This window comes from Pinus tabuliformis, chromosome 5_2, assembly GCF_031772625.1.
Source record: "Pinus tabuliformis cultivar Carrire ecotype Pingquan chromosome 5_2, CPIR1, whole genome shotgun sequence".
In the NCBI taxonomy this organism is placed as follows: domain Eukaryota; kingdom Viridiplantae; phylum Streptophyta; class Pinopsida; order Pinales; family Pinaceae; genus Pinus; species Pinus tabuliformis.
Genome location: NC_142306.1, coordinates 980,110,644 through 980,125,305, shown reverse-complemented (window position 1 = coordinate 980,125,305; position 14,662 = coordinate 980,110,644). Strand labels below are relative to the sequence as shown.

The 14,662-nt window shown below is 39.3% G+C and overlaps 1 pseudogene; it reads left to right on the top strand.

The window, feature by feature from the left end:
- The first annotated feature begins 2,911 nt into the window (after positions 1-2,911).
- LOC149162576 (cation/calcium exchanger 4-like) lies at positions 2,912-13,369 on the top strand (annotated as a pseudogene).
- Positions 13,370-14,662: the final 1,293 nt, after the last annotated feature.

The window sequence follows — 14,662 nt, the reverse complement described above, 5'->3', positions numbered from 1 at the left end:
ACCCATTGGAATGGAAAGCATTGGCCTATTCAATACATATTCTCCCATGTATAGCTTGATATTAGGGCACTTTCCAGAGAAATTTATGGTTCCTCCACTTGCAACCATCACTTGACACTCTGGTGTTGGATATAGGAAGAAATTCAATTCCTTTGCTATCTTACAATGAATAAAATTATGGGTACTTCCCAAATCAATCAACACTATTACCTTTTTCTTCTTGATATGTCCTTCTATCTTGATAGTTTGAGGAGTGGTAATTCCAGCCAATGCATTACAAGATATGGTCGGATTCATTTCTTCTTTATCTAGGGTTTGTTCCTAGAGTATATCCTCTTCTTTTGACATTTCTTTTTCCTTTTCTTCCTCCTCTTCACAATCTATGTAGAATAATTTCTTCTCAGCACACTTATGACCTTTAGTGTATTTGCTATCACAACTGTAACAAAGCCCTTTTGCTCTTTTTTCTTCCAATTGTTGTGGTTTCAACCTTGTAGGTTGTGGAAGGCTAGGGGAAACAACACTTCCATCTTTATAGTTGTGAGTGGTAGGCTTCCTGGTTGCCATAATTTTGCTTTCCATTTTTCTTGCTAACCTGAATGTCTTCTCCAATGAATAAGGTTCCCAAAGGCGAACCTCATGTCGGATATTATCCTTTAAAGTCCCTATGAACACATCAATCCTATGCTCCTCTGGAATATCTTTTCCCCTTATGTTCAATTTTTGCAAGTCCTTAATGTGCTCCATCATTGAACCCTTTTGTTTGACATTTATCAATTGGCTAAAAAAGGTGTTGCTTTTTGTATCCTCATAATGTGCTATCATTTCTTCCGTAAAAATTTCCCAAGTGACAATTTGTTTACGAGAGCAAAGCCATCAATACCATACAAACTGATTTGGTTCCAAATATAAAGTTGCAATACGTACCTTTTGTGTGTTTTGCACATTATGGAGATCGAAAAATTGCTCCATCTGTAGTATCCATGTTCCGAGATCCTTGCCATCAAACTTCCTCATATCAATTTTTGGAACATGGTGGGTCTTCAATCCAACATTAGAGTCTATGAAATCATGATTAACATTTCTTTTGTTCTCATCATGAGTTTCCTTTACTACCCTTTCACCATTAGTGATCATTTCTTGTAGCAACTTATTCAAATTTATCTTCAATTCTTCCATCTTATCGTCCATTCCATTCATCTTAGTGTTCATGCCATTCCTCTTAGCTTCCATGCCAACCATCTTAGCTTGCATGCCATTCATATTATCTTCCACGCCATTCATCTTGGCTTCCATGCCATTCATCTTAGCCTCCACGCCATTCATGTTGGCTTCATTTACCTTTAGTGAGAGTGAAATTTGTTGTACTTGGTCTTGTAATTTTGATATATCATGTTGCATTTCTTCCTCTTCTTCACGTGTCATGCTAGAGCTTTCATGTTGCTTACTAGGTGTTTCCATTTTCTTTCTTTGGGGCATTAATTAATGCTAAAAATTCTTCACTATTCCCTTTGAATTCCTTCAAAATAATTTTCCAAACCAATCTAATGCAAAATTTAAAAAAAAAAAACTACACACCGTTTTTTCACTTTGTAAGAGCTCGATATTGAATCTGTTGTATCTCTATAACTACGGATCTCGAGTATTTGAAATATTTTCATGCGGTAGCCCTTTGAGTCCTCTTTCTAACCCCACAATTCTGATCAAGATTAGATTCTCCAAGAAATAGTTATGCCAAATCTCCCACGGTGACCTGATTATAGACTAGTTCAGTAGAGTGAACTTGTACGATGTGCCACGTTCGATTGTTTCGACCTTAGTACCTGAAACTGATACACAGCAAGCTACGGTCTGTCCTCTTTTTGAAATGTCTTATGAAATTTCAATCTGATTCTCCAAGACAAAGTTATGATGATTTCCCCAGGTCACCTGTTTTGAATGTAATTTGGGAGTCTGCAAAAACCCTAACTTCCTTAAATCATATCTCCACACATGTAGCGATAAAAGCCCTAAAATTGGAACTAGAATGTTAGAACAATATTTTCTCAAATGGGTTTTTTTTTATCTTCTGAAATGGGGCAGAAAAGAAAGTTATAGAAAAAATTCCACAATGACCTATTTGGAGCAGTGAAACCCTAGAATACAAAGCTATGATACCAAATGTTAGGAACCAACTCACAAAAAGATAGAAAAGATAGATCAACGCCTTATAATTCAACCTCTTCGAGAGGGCAACCTCCTTTAAATTACACAAATGAACAATTCTTGGATGATACAAATGACTAAACCTCCCTTCTATATATAGGAGTCTAAGGGGTCACAATATAATCAAGCCGACATAACAGTAATAACATAAGGGCACAAAAATAACAATAGTGGGTTTCTATGGGGCATACTAATAACAATATGGGGACAATAGGGGCACAATAATAACAATAAGGGATACAATGACAATAGTAATGGGGGAATCACTAGTATTATAGGGGCCTGACACTTTCTTTGATTTTTTCATTAGAAAGATTATTTTGTAGAGAGCACTGGATTTTATTTCAAGATACATCCTGTATGCATTCACTATCATAGCAAATGAGTTTATGAGGAAAAAAACCTAGAACTTAAAGTGGGATTCAATGACACCCATACAGTCCTTCCCCAGAAGTATTATTCCTCTCTGTTGGATTTAGAGTCAACTACAGGTTTGGTTGCTAGTCATGGACGCTTAGAGACTTCATTACCTCAGTGGATGTGGGCATCAAATGTATCTATTTTCTCAAAATAGGGACTATCGAAGATAGTAGAAGGGACTAGGCCCCTGTGGGGATGGAGTGAGGATAGTGAAAATTATCAAACAAGGTGTTCTTTATTTGGCTTTCTATAGTGTTTTGTTGAATGGCCATTGACAATAACATGACAACCGACCATCCCCATAGTGGAAGATGACTGAAGGTCAAAATGCGTTGCAGTTGCATCTGTAACATTGTCACCAATTCTTTTGGCACTGTTCTATAATATTCAAGAAGGCAATCCCTTGGGCATTGGCAAGGTAGCATATGTTTTTGGAGGAATTTTTGGTGCTATATTTGGGACTATTTGTGATGTAGGAGCATCCAACTGAAAAAGGCGACCGTTGGGAAATGTTTTTATTTTATTATTTTGCTGGAAAGAAAGAAAAACATTTCGAGTTTCTGTTTTATTTTGTTTTATTTAAATTAAGGCTGACTCAACCATTGTTCTTTAAAAATTAGGCAAGCAAGTCAAGATAGGATTAGTTAGGAGCATGTTTAAATAAATTGTTAGATAACTGAAAGGTAACTGAGGAACAGTTCCTCAACTGTAAAGAAACTGCTAGTAATGCATTGAAAAAGGAAAACTAGAGCCTGATGGAGGGGCTGCCATCCAGTGAGAAGATAGAGCTCATAATTTTTAATTTACAATTATCTTGAATCTATATAAAAGCAAATGAATCTAGAACCTATCATTAAGGAAGCATGACAATTTTTTTTATTTCCTTGTGCATAAATATTTCAGACATTGTATTGAAAGCAAGACAGTGAAATAACTCATTAAGAAACTGAATGGCATCGACAAGAAACTTGTGACAGAAGGCATCTCAGACTAGGAACCAGACAAAGGAAAAACCAGCATAGACAATACATTTTTTTCCTTCCTCAACAAAAAACCAGGTACTTTTATATTCAGCATTTAAGCATAACTATGCATTCATTTAATTTCCAAATTTAACAATTCATGGTACAAATTATACAACCCAAAAACTGTGGAGGGTTCCAAAACCCATGCAAACGAAAATTACAACTCACAGGCAAATACTAGTCAAACAACGAGGGCATAAAAACCCCTAAAACTATACTAATACTAGTCAACTAGCGAGGGCATGAAAACCCCTAAAACCACATACATACGCGGAGGAAGCAAAACCCTAAGGGTTATACCCAACTACAGACAGAGCAAGCAACAAAGTAAGCAAAAGAAAGATACAGCCACGGAAAGACCCTACCTAGGTTTTCCCTAAGCCTTTGAAAACTCTCAAGGATGAGGTCGTGGAGCAGTGTTCCCTTGGAATGACCTCTACACCACCACAAAACAAGGCAGCAGTCAAGCAGGGCTACGAGACCAACAATACAATGAAATAGATTAACCAAAAAGGAGCGAGGATTTACCTGGAGAAGGTCTGATTCTGCGACGGAAGACGAGAGCCAAGACTCGCAATAGAGGGTTTCTCCAAACAGAAATTCCATGAGAGAGTTTTTCCTACTCACCAAGGAGCCAGAAGGTTAGAAACTTAAAAACGAAAGGAGGAAATGAAACCGGAACAAGAAAATTACCTGAGAACGAGTTCGCTGAGCTGTCCAGTGCAGTAGCAAGGTGAGAACCTGTGTTTGCAGAGCCAAATCATCACCAGACCCAACATCAAGAAAAAAATCATCGCAAAACAGAGCAGAGACAAAGTATGAGCCGAGTGACAGAGATAAATCGACTTGCAGGTGGGAAATCGACCTAAAACCCTCCAAGAACCAGCGAAGTAAACCACCACAGGGAGTAAGCAAAGGCACGACGCCAACAAACCACCACAGGGAACAAGCAAGGCACAACACTAACAAACCACCATACGGGACAAGCAAGGCACAACGCTTACCAACCATCACAAGAACCAGGCGAAAGCACCGAGCACCCATAGAGCCGAACTAGACCATAGCAATGCAAGAATGAATTCCAAATACCCTCGGCAGGTGTGATAGACCGTGTTTGCAAACCCAAGGCCAATACAAAGGGTAAGCCAAAAAACATAAAACGCATTAAAAACCTCACACCAAAACCCTGCCACTGTTTTAAATTCGAAAACGATAAGAGTTAAACGGTCGCTGTGATGTGTCCCTCCTCGGGATCGCCACCAATTTTTGGTATCAGAGTAGTTTGTTCCTTTCTCTCAGTAAAGATGGAGGTAGGAAGAAGGGGTCGAGGAAGAGCCATCAGAAGAGTAGCAGATGAAGGGTTATGAGAAGAAATTAGGACTTTAACTGCACGTTTGGCAGCAGTCGAAGCACGAAAACGTAGAGATCCGGAAGGTGGGGATGACAGTGAGGAGGAAAACATAGCCATGACGGATGGGTCAGATGAAGAAGGACTAGAGATTAAACTATTGAGGTCAGTTTTGTTGGCTAGCAGCAAGCCAAGACTGGAGCTCTCTAATTATGATGGTAGTTTGTCCACAGAGGCATTGTTAGACTGGATAAGTGAACTAGATAAATATTTTGAATATGAAGAAATCAACGAAGACAAGAGGATCAGGTTTGTTGTCACCAAGTTGAAGGGACATGCAGCACTATGGTGGGATAGTGTACAGGTAGAAAGGAGGAGATTGAACAAACCATTGATTAAAAAATGGGACAGGATGATTGCTAGAATGAAGAGAAAATTTCTGCCTAAAGATTATCAAATTTCCCTTTATAGACAAGTACAGAACCTGAGGCAAAGAATGATGACCGTAAAGGAATATACTAAAGAATTTTATAAAGTAAACCTAAGAGTTGGTTATGTTGAAGATACCCCTGAAAAAACAACAAGGTTTGTAAATGGTCTACAGATGGAGATCTTAGACGAAATTAGTATTCTTTCCCCTAAGAGCATAGAGGAAGCCTATTAGAGTGCTTGGAAGGCGGAGGAAAATATTTCTAGGAGACAGAATGCCAGAAGAGGACATGGTTCTGGCAGAGGTCGGTGACAGACCTTTGGCAGAGGTAGGACTGCCAACAGCAATGAAGAGGGCAGTAGTTCAAAGACTTCAGGACAGACTGAAAGGGAAGGTAACACCAGAGGAGGAAGGTCATAGCAGTGAGGAAGAGTTAATGGTAGAGGTAGAGGAAATTCCTATCAGTGTTACAAGTGTCACAAGTGGGGACACAGGTCCTTTGAATGTCCTAAAAATGAACAAACTGGGCAAAGGGGAACATATGTCGCTCAGCCCGATGAAGCAGAGGCACCATCATAGGAGGTGGAAAATATGCCTAAAACCGAGGAAGCTTTGGTGTTGAACAAGGTATTATTGAAACCAGCTAAGGAAGTAGTTGATCAGACACAGAGGAAAGCATTGTTCCGGACTGTGTGCAAGTCGCATGGGAAATGCTGCAAATTAATCATAGACAGTGGAAGTACTAATAATCTGGTAGCCACTGAAATGGTGGGGAAATTGGATTTGAAGAAGTTGAAGCACCCAACTCCATATATGGTATCTTGGTTGCAGAAAGGTCACTGATTGTTGGTCGATGAGCAGTGCAAAGTAGAGTTTCATATTGGCAAGTACAAGGACAAGGTGACTTGCGATATCATGCCTATGGACGTGTGCCATATTCTGCTAGACAGACCATGGCAGTATGATAGGAAGGTCATCCATGATGGGGAAACAAATTGTTACAAGTTTGTTAAAGATGGGATAAAGCATACGCTAGTGCCCATGAAGGAAGAGGATGTTGCAGAAACCAGTGGGACAAAAGCATTACTGTTAGGTGGAAAAGAGTTTCTGCGATAGATGGAGGATGATGAGGTAAAATATGTAGTTGTGCGAAGGCCAAAACCAGTATTGATCCATACTGAAGTCACTGACTTACCTAAAGAGATACAGGACATGCTGCAGGAATTTAGTGATATTGTGGTAGACGATCTACCGGACAAATTACCACCAAAGCGGAGCATTAGTCACCATATTGATTTTATTCCAGGAGCCAGTTTGCCAAACAAAGCTGCTTACCGGATGAGTCCAAAGGACAATGAAGAAATCAGGAAGCAGGTGTAGGAGTTGTTGGATAAAGCACTAATTCGAGAAAGTTTAGGCCCTTGTGCAGTTCCAACTATTTTAGCTCCCAAGAAAGGAGGTGAGTGGCGAATGTGCACTGATTCCCAGGCAATTAACAAGATCACCATCAGGTACATGTTTCCTTTACCTCAATGGATGATATGATGGATTGTTTGACTGGAGCAACACACTTTTCAAAGATAGATTTGAAAAGCGGCTGTTAAGAAATCTACTGCATAACATAAATAATTACTGAGAGGAATAAATATAAAAATAACCAGCAACAACCATAAACACATAAACAAAAATGTTTATCTGAGAAAACCCCAAATCTGGGGAAATACCCAACCTAATAAGATCTCATTATCATTGGCTAAAACCTTGGCCAATCTGACCAAGTGAGCCTTCACCACTCATCTCCAGGTCTTGCATTACAATGAAGTCCTTCCAGCCTTTTATAAGCTCCATTACATATAATACCATGGGCAAAATACTATGGGTGCACAATACCATGTGCCCCAAAACCATCATTGTTTAACCTGGTCAACTTTGACTCTATCCTGAGTCAAGTTTACCTAACAATTTCCCCGTTAAACTTGACTTGGGGTTCCTTGACTAACTCTAGCCAAACCTACTAAGTGAGACAATCCCGCTGACTCTAGCTCTTACCCCCCTCAGAGTATTAACCCGGGGTATTGTTAACCCGACATCCCCCTATCACCTAGGTCTAACCCAGACTTTACCGGTGATCATCGGGGGGTACACATGCCTTACCAGGTCTTACAGTAGTATGCCCATTTACGTGCAATAATTTTGACTTCATTAAAAAAAAAATTGTTTATTGCTACTGCAATTCTGATCCATCCTCTCTCAATTTGATTTGCTCAAAAACTTCTATCAAACTGCTCCAACTGCGAGCCAGACGAGAACCTCGTAAATTCCAGCACCAGTGGCCTCATGTAGCAGAAAACGAACAATTTTTGAAGCCGCATGAAAAATTTTCTTCTACTGACCAAAGGTATCTCTCAACCTTCTTTAAATAGCCACATGAATCCCAAACAATTCGTCAGCATGTTCCAAACCGATAAATATCGCAAATGCACTGTGATCCCTGGCAGTTACGGAACTATCTTCCACACATTCTCCTCGAGGTTCTTCCACATACGATTGTTCCACCATTATTTTAAGACCCAGATCTGTAAAAAAGGCTGCATTGATCTCATCAAGCACTATAAACCCCTAGCATCAAAGAATCCCTTTGAAGCCAATATCTGGCTCTGATACCAGTTGTTAAGAAATTTACTGCATAACATAAATAATTACTGAGAGGAATAAATATAAAAATAACCAGCAACAACCATAAACACATAAACACAAATGTTTATCCGAGAAAACCCCAAATCTGGGGAAAACCCCAACCTAATAAGATCTCATTAGCATTGGCCAAAACCCTGGCCTATCCGACCAAGTGAGCCTTCATTTCTCATCTCCAGGTCTTGCATTACAATGAAGTCCTTCCAGCCTTTTATAAGCTCCATTACATATAATACCATGGGAAGAATACTATGGATGCACAATACCATGTGCCCCAAAACCATCACTGTTTAACCTGGTCAACTTTGACTCGATCCTGAGTCAAGTTTACCTAACAGCGGCTACCACCAAATCAGGATTCGAGAAGGTGACGAGTGGAAGAAAACTTTCAAGACTAATGAAGGCTTATATGAATGGTTGGTTATGCCATTTGGATTGAGCAATGCCCCCAGCATGTTCATGCGTTTGATGAATGAGATGCTGAAGGAATTCATTAGTAAATTTGTGATTGTATATCTGGATGATATACTTATATTCAACAAGACGAAGGAAGAGCATTTTTGACATGTGAGGTATGCATCGGAAAAATTGCAGCAAAATAGATTATTGATAAATCTGAAGAAATGTTCTTTTTTCAAGAAAGAGTTAATTTATTTGGGATTTGTGATTTCTGAGAGTGAACTAAAAATGGATCCGGAAAAGGTTGCAGCCGTAGTTAGCTGGCCGTCTCCCAAAAGTTTGTTTGAGGTACGGAGTTTTCATGGATTGGAGATTTTTTATCTGCAATTTATTAAAAATTTCAGTGGGATTTGTCCACCCATGGTGGACACCATTAAGAAGGCAAATCAACCTTTTCATTGGACAAAAACGGCAGAGAAGAGTTTTTAGCTGCTCAAAAGAAAGATTACTAAAAAACCAATTTTGAGATTACCGGACTTTAACAAACTTTTTCAAGTTCGTTGTGATGCCAGTGGAACAGCCATTGGTGCAGTACTCAGCCAAGAAGACAAGCCAATAGCCTACTTCAGTGAGAAACTAAATGAAAGTAGGCAGAAGTACACGTCTTATGACAAGGAATTTTATGTAGTGGTTCAAGCGCTAAAGCATTGGAGACATTATCTATTGGCCAATGAATTTGTCTTATTTTCAGACAATTCTGCGTTACAGTATATTATGCAGCAGCATAAGTTGGACCACAAACATGCGAAGTGGGTGGCATACCTGTAGAGTTTTACATTTATGTTGAGACACATCAGCGGTAAAGCCAACAAAGTGGAAAATGCATTAAGCAGGAGGAATTTGATCCTACAGGAAAGTATGATACAAGTATTAGGATTCAAACATCATAAAGACTTGTATGAAACAGATGCATATTTTAAGGAAGCCTATGAAGCTTGCCAAAATCCATTGTTGAGAGATAACAGTTCATGGCTGGACTATAATATGCAGGAAGGGTTGCTGTTCAAAGAAGGGCAGTTGTGTATTCCGGAATGTTCTATGAGAGAGAACTTAATACAAGAAAAGCATAATGGAGGTTTAGCTGGGCATTTTGGCATAGACAAGACCTTGGACTAGTTGAGCCACTTTTACTATTGGCCGAATTTGCGTAGATATGTACAGAGGTTTGTGACTAGATGCAGAGTGTGTCAGCTTGCAAAGGGACACAGCCAGAACAGAGGATTGTATATGCCCTTACCTATTCCGAACAGACCATGTGACTCAGTCATTTTAGACTTTGTCTTAGGTCTGCCGAAGACAAAATGGGGATTTGATTCCATCATGGTGGCAGTGGAGCTTTTCACCAAAATGGCACATTTCATTCCGTGCATGAAAACCAATGATGCCACACATGTAGCACATTTGTTCTTCACAGAGATAGTAAAATTACATGGCTTGCCGAAGCCTATTATTTTGGACCGAGACATTAAGTTTACAGGACATTTTTGGCAGACCTTATGGAAAAAATTAGACACCAAACTTAACTTCAGCTCAGCTTATCATCCGCAGACCGACGGCCAAACCGAAGTGGTGAACCGAAGTCTAGGAAATTTATTAAGGAGTTTGGTTGGAGAAAATTCTTGACAGTGGGATTGTGTGCTTGCACAAGCGGAATTTGTTTATAACGATTCAGCCAATAGAAGCACGAACAATAGTCCTTTCCAGATCCTATACGGAATGCACCCACGTGGAGTACATGAGTTGTGGGATTTGGGTCAGTTGGAGCATAGGAGTGCTAATGGTGAAGATTTCGCAAAGCCAATCAGTGATCTTCATGACCAAGTGAAATTAAAATTACAAGACAGTAGCCAAAGATACAAACAGAAAGAAAATTTGAAAAGGCAGGAGGTACAATTCAACGTAGGAGACCTGATATTAGCACACCTACGCAAGGAGCAGTTTCCTAAAGGCAAATACAAAAAGTTAAAATGGAAGAAAATTAGGCCTTGCAGGATTATTCGGAAGTTTTTTGCAACGCTTATGAATTACAGTTACCCCCAGGTATAGGAATTTCACCCATTTTTAATGTGGCAGATCTATACCCCTACATTGCGGCAATTGTAGAAGATAGTTCGGAAAGACAAACACGGGACACCCAGAATGAGAACGACTCATGGATTAAACAAATGACCCTAGCAAAGCCTTTAGAGATCGAACAGATCCTAGACACCCAGGTGGCCAGACAGACTCGAAGGAAAGAATATTTGCGATACCTAGTCAAGTGGAAGGGTCATCCTATTGAAGATAATTCTTGGTTAGATGCTAGCCAGATTCAAAGCATCAGGTATTCTATTGAAGAGCTCATGGATAGGAGCCATGAGTTTAATTTACCCCGGGAGCCTTATGCAGGAGCATTCGACTGAAAAAGGCGACAGCTGGGAAGTGTTTTTATTTTATTATTTTGCTGGAAAGAAAGAAAAATATTTTGAGTTTCTATTTTATTTTTTTATAATTAAATTAATGCTGACTCAACCATTGTTCTTTAAAAATAAGGCAAGAAAGTCAAGATAAGATTAGTTAGGAGCATGTTTAAAGAAATTGTTAGATAACTAAAAGGTAACTGAGGAACAGTTCCTCAACTGTAAAGAAACTGCTAGTAATGCATGAAAAAGAAAAACCAAAGCCTGATGGAGGGGCTGCCATCCAGAGAGAAGAGAGAGCTAAGAATTTGTAATTTACAATTGTCTTGAATCTATATAAAAGCAAATGAATCTAGAACCTGTCATTAAGGAAGTAGGACAATTTTTTTTATTTCCTTGTGCATAAATATTTCAGACATTGTATTGAAATCAAGACGGTGAAATAGCTCATTAAGAAGCTGAATGGAATCAACAATAAACTTGTGACAGAAGGCATCTCAGACCAGGAACCAGACAAAGGCAAAACCAGCATAGACAATACATTTTTTTCCTTCCTCAAAAAAAAAACCAGGTACTTTTATATTCAGCGTTTAAGAACAACTATGCATTCATTTCATTTCCAAATTTAACAGTTCATGGTACAAATTATACAACCCAAAAACCGTGGAGGGTTCTGAAACCCATGCAAAACGAAAATTACAACTCACAGGCAAATACTAGTCAAACAGCGAGGGCATGAAAACCCCTTAAACTATACTAATACTAGTCAAATAGCAAGGGCATGAAAACCCCTGAAACCACATACATACGTGGAGGAAGCGAAACCCCAAGGGTTATACCCAACTACAGACATAGCAAGCAACAAAGCAAGCAAAAGAAAGATACAACCACAGAAAGACCCTACCCAGGTTTTCCCTAAGCCTGCGAAAACTCCCAAGGATGAGGCCATGGAGCAGTGTTCCCCTGGAATGATCTGCACACCACCACAAAACGGGGCAGCAGTCAAGTAGGGCCACGAGACCAACAATACAGTGAAATAGATTAACCAAAAAGGAGCGAGGATTTACTTGGAGAAGGTCTAATTCTGCGACAGAAGATGAGAGCCGAGACTCGCAACAGAGGGTTTATCCCAACAGAAATGCCATGAGAGAGTTTTGCCTACTCACCAAGGAGCCAGAAGGTTAGAAACTTAAAAACGAAAGAAGGAAATGAAACCAGAACAAGAAAATTACCTGAGAACGAGTTCACTGAGTCGTCCAGTGTAGTAGCAAGGCGAGAACCTATGTTTGTAGAGCCAAATCATCACCAGACCCAACATCAAGAAAACAATCATCGTAAAACAGAGCAGAGACAAAGTATGAGCCGGGTGACAGAGATAAATCGACCTGAAACCCTCCAAGAACCAGCGAAGTAAACCACCACAGGGAGTAAGCAAAGGCACGGCACCAACAAACCACCACAGGTAACAAGCAAGGCACAACACTAACAAGCCACCATACGAGACAAGCCAGGCACAACGCTTACTAACCATCACAAGAACTAGGCGAAAGCACTGAGCACCCATAGAGCTGAACTAGACCACAACAATGAAAGAATGAATTCCGAATACCCTTGGCAGGTGTGATAGACCGTGTTTGCAAACCCGAGGCCAGTACGAAGGCCAAGCCGAAAAACATAAAATGCATTAAAAACCTCATGCCAAAACCCTGCCACTATTTTAAACTCAAAAACGATAAGAGTTAAATGGTCGATGCTACATGTGCCTCCTCAAGATCGATACCAAATTGATATTTTACAGCCAATATAACACCCTCCACAAAAATTCTTGTTTCCTTGGGTTGTTGGAGGTTTCGTAATAAGTATCTCCATGGAAATTATTATTTCCTTGGGTTTTTGGAGGTTTCATAATACGTATAGTGTGGTTTTACATTATTGCAAATGAGTTGGTGGCTTTTTTTATTTCCTTTGGTGTAATTTTTGAGATAAATATGTCAATCTTGGGCTTGACAATGCTGGCTGGGGGGAATTCAATGGGTGATTAGATGTCAAATGTTGCTTTAGCGTTAAAAGGAGGAGATGGGGTTCAGATTGCAATTTCAAGACCTATGCAGGACCTATGTTTAATACACTTGCTGGACTGATAGTGCCTTTGTTGTTGGGATCCTGGTCCACGCGACTTGGTATTTATATTGTTACAAAATATACTAGTTTGTTTTACACGCTCAAATTTCTTGTCACGGGGCTTCTGTGGGAATTGTTGGTTTTTTCCATGAATGATATGTGCCCAGGAAAGTTGCTGGGAATTGGTCTTTTAACTTTATATTCATCATTCCTTCTTTTGAGATTGAGTAGTGCTTTTGGGCTTCTCTCGATTTCACGTTTGTATTAACCTTAGACATGTCCAAACATCATATTGATAATTTCACTTCAAGAAAGCATGCCCTAATCATTTTCTCTGTTTCTCAGGTGGTTTGGTGTGCTTACAACTACAAGTACTCTCAACCTCGACGCTAATGGCCGGAAGATTGGTCGATATCAATATTTTTCTCTTCACCACTCAAAATGTCCATATTGGAAATTCCAGTTCTCAGATTTATTTCTCTCACCCAACATGACGTTTCTTTGTCAAATATGGAGTTTTATTCTTCATTATCAGCTTCTTCATGGCAATTTTCTCATGGGTGTGATTTGAACGCAAGGTGATTTGGTTTTACCAGAGATTTTTCTCTTATGTTCTTGGAGAGGATTCAACAATAGCCTTTAACTGAGGATTCAAGACGAGGCGATGACCATTACACTACTACCATGTATCAAGAAACAACCTCAGAGAGGCCTCGACGTCACTCAACTTGAGTATATTTTTTCAGATGCAGTTACTAGTGGGACATATCCATCGCCTGCTGAAATCTCACATATCTTGAAATGTTAGAGTGGGAGCAACTACTATTGTATATTCTATAGTTATTTTGGAGTAATTGACTGCAGAGTTTTTGGAATTGGCATGAAATGCAAGCAAAGCTTTGAAGGTAAACCGTATCACTCCTAGACATTTGTAGCTTGTTATTCAAGGGAATAAAAAAATTGATACTTTGACCGGTTTTCTACAACTTCCATGGCATTATTGTGGCTTCCTCAATATGGTAATTTGAGTAACACATACCCCTTTTGCTCTTGCATTGATCGTAAGATAGACGCTGGTATATTGAAGGAATTGAAGCAACTCTTGTCCCTGCCTTCTACATTGGAAGGAATTGAACAAGTCTTGTCCTCGCCTTCTATCATCTACATATTTCAAATCTTAGCTTCAAATTGTTACTCTTATAAAAGGTAGATTTTTTAGACAGTCCAAAACAAACAACCATCATCTGTCTAAATAAGAGCCATTTATAGCACTGAGAATGTTCAAGTAATAGAGTTTTAAATCATTTCAACTAAAACATACTTAAACACAAGCAAAAATGTTATGAAACCAGCTCACAAAAAGATAGAAAAGATAGATCAATGCCTTAGAATTCAGCCTCTTCGAGGGGGCAACCTCCTTTACATTACACAAATGAATGATTATTTGATGATTCAAATGACAAAACCTCCTTTCTATATATAGAAGTCTAAGGAGTCACAATATAACCCAGCCGACCTAACAATAATAATATAAAGGCACAAAATAACAATAGAGGGATTC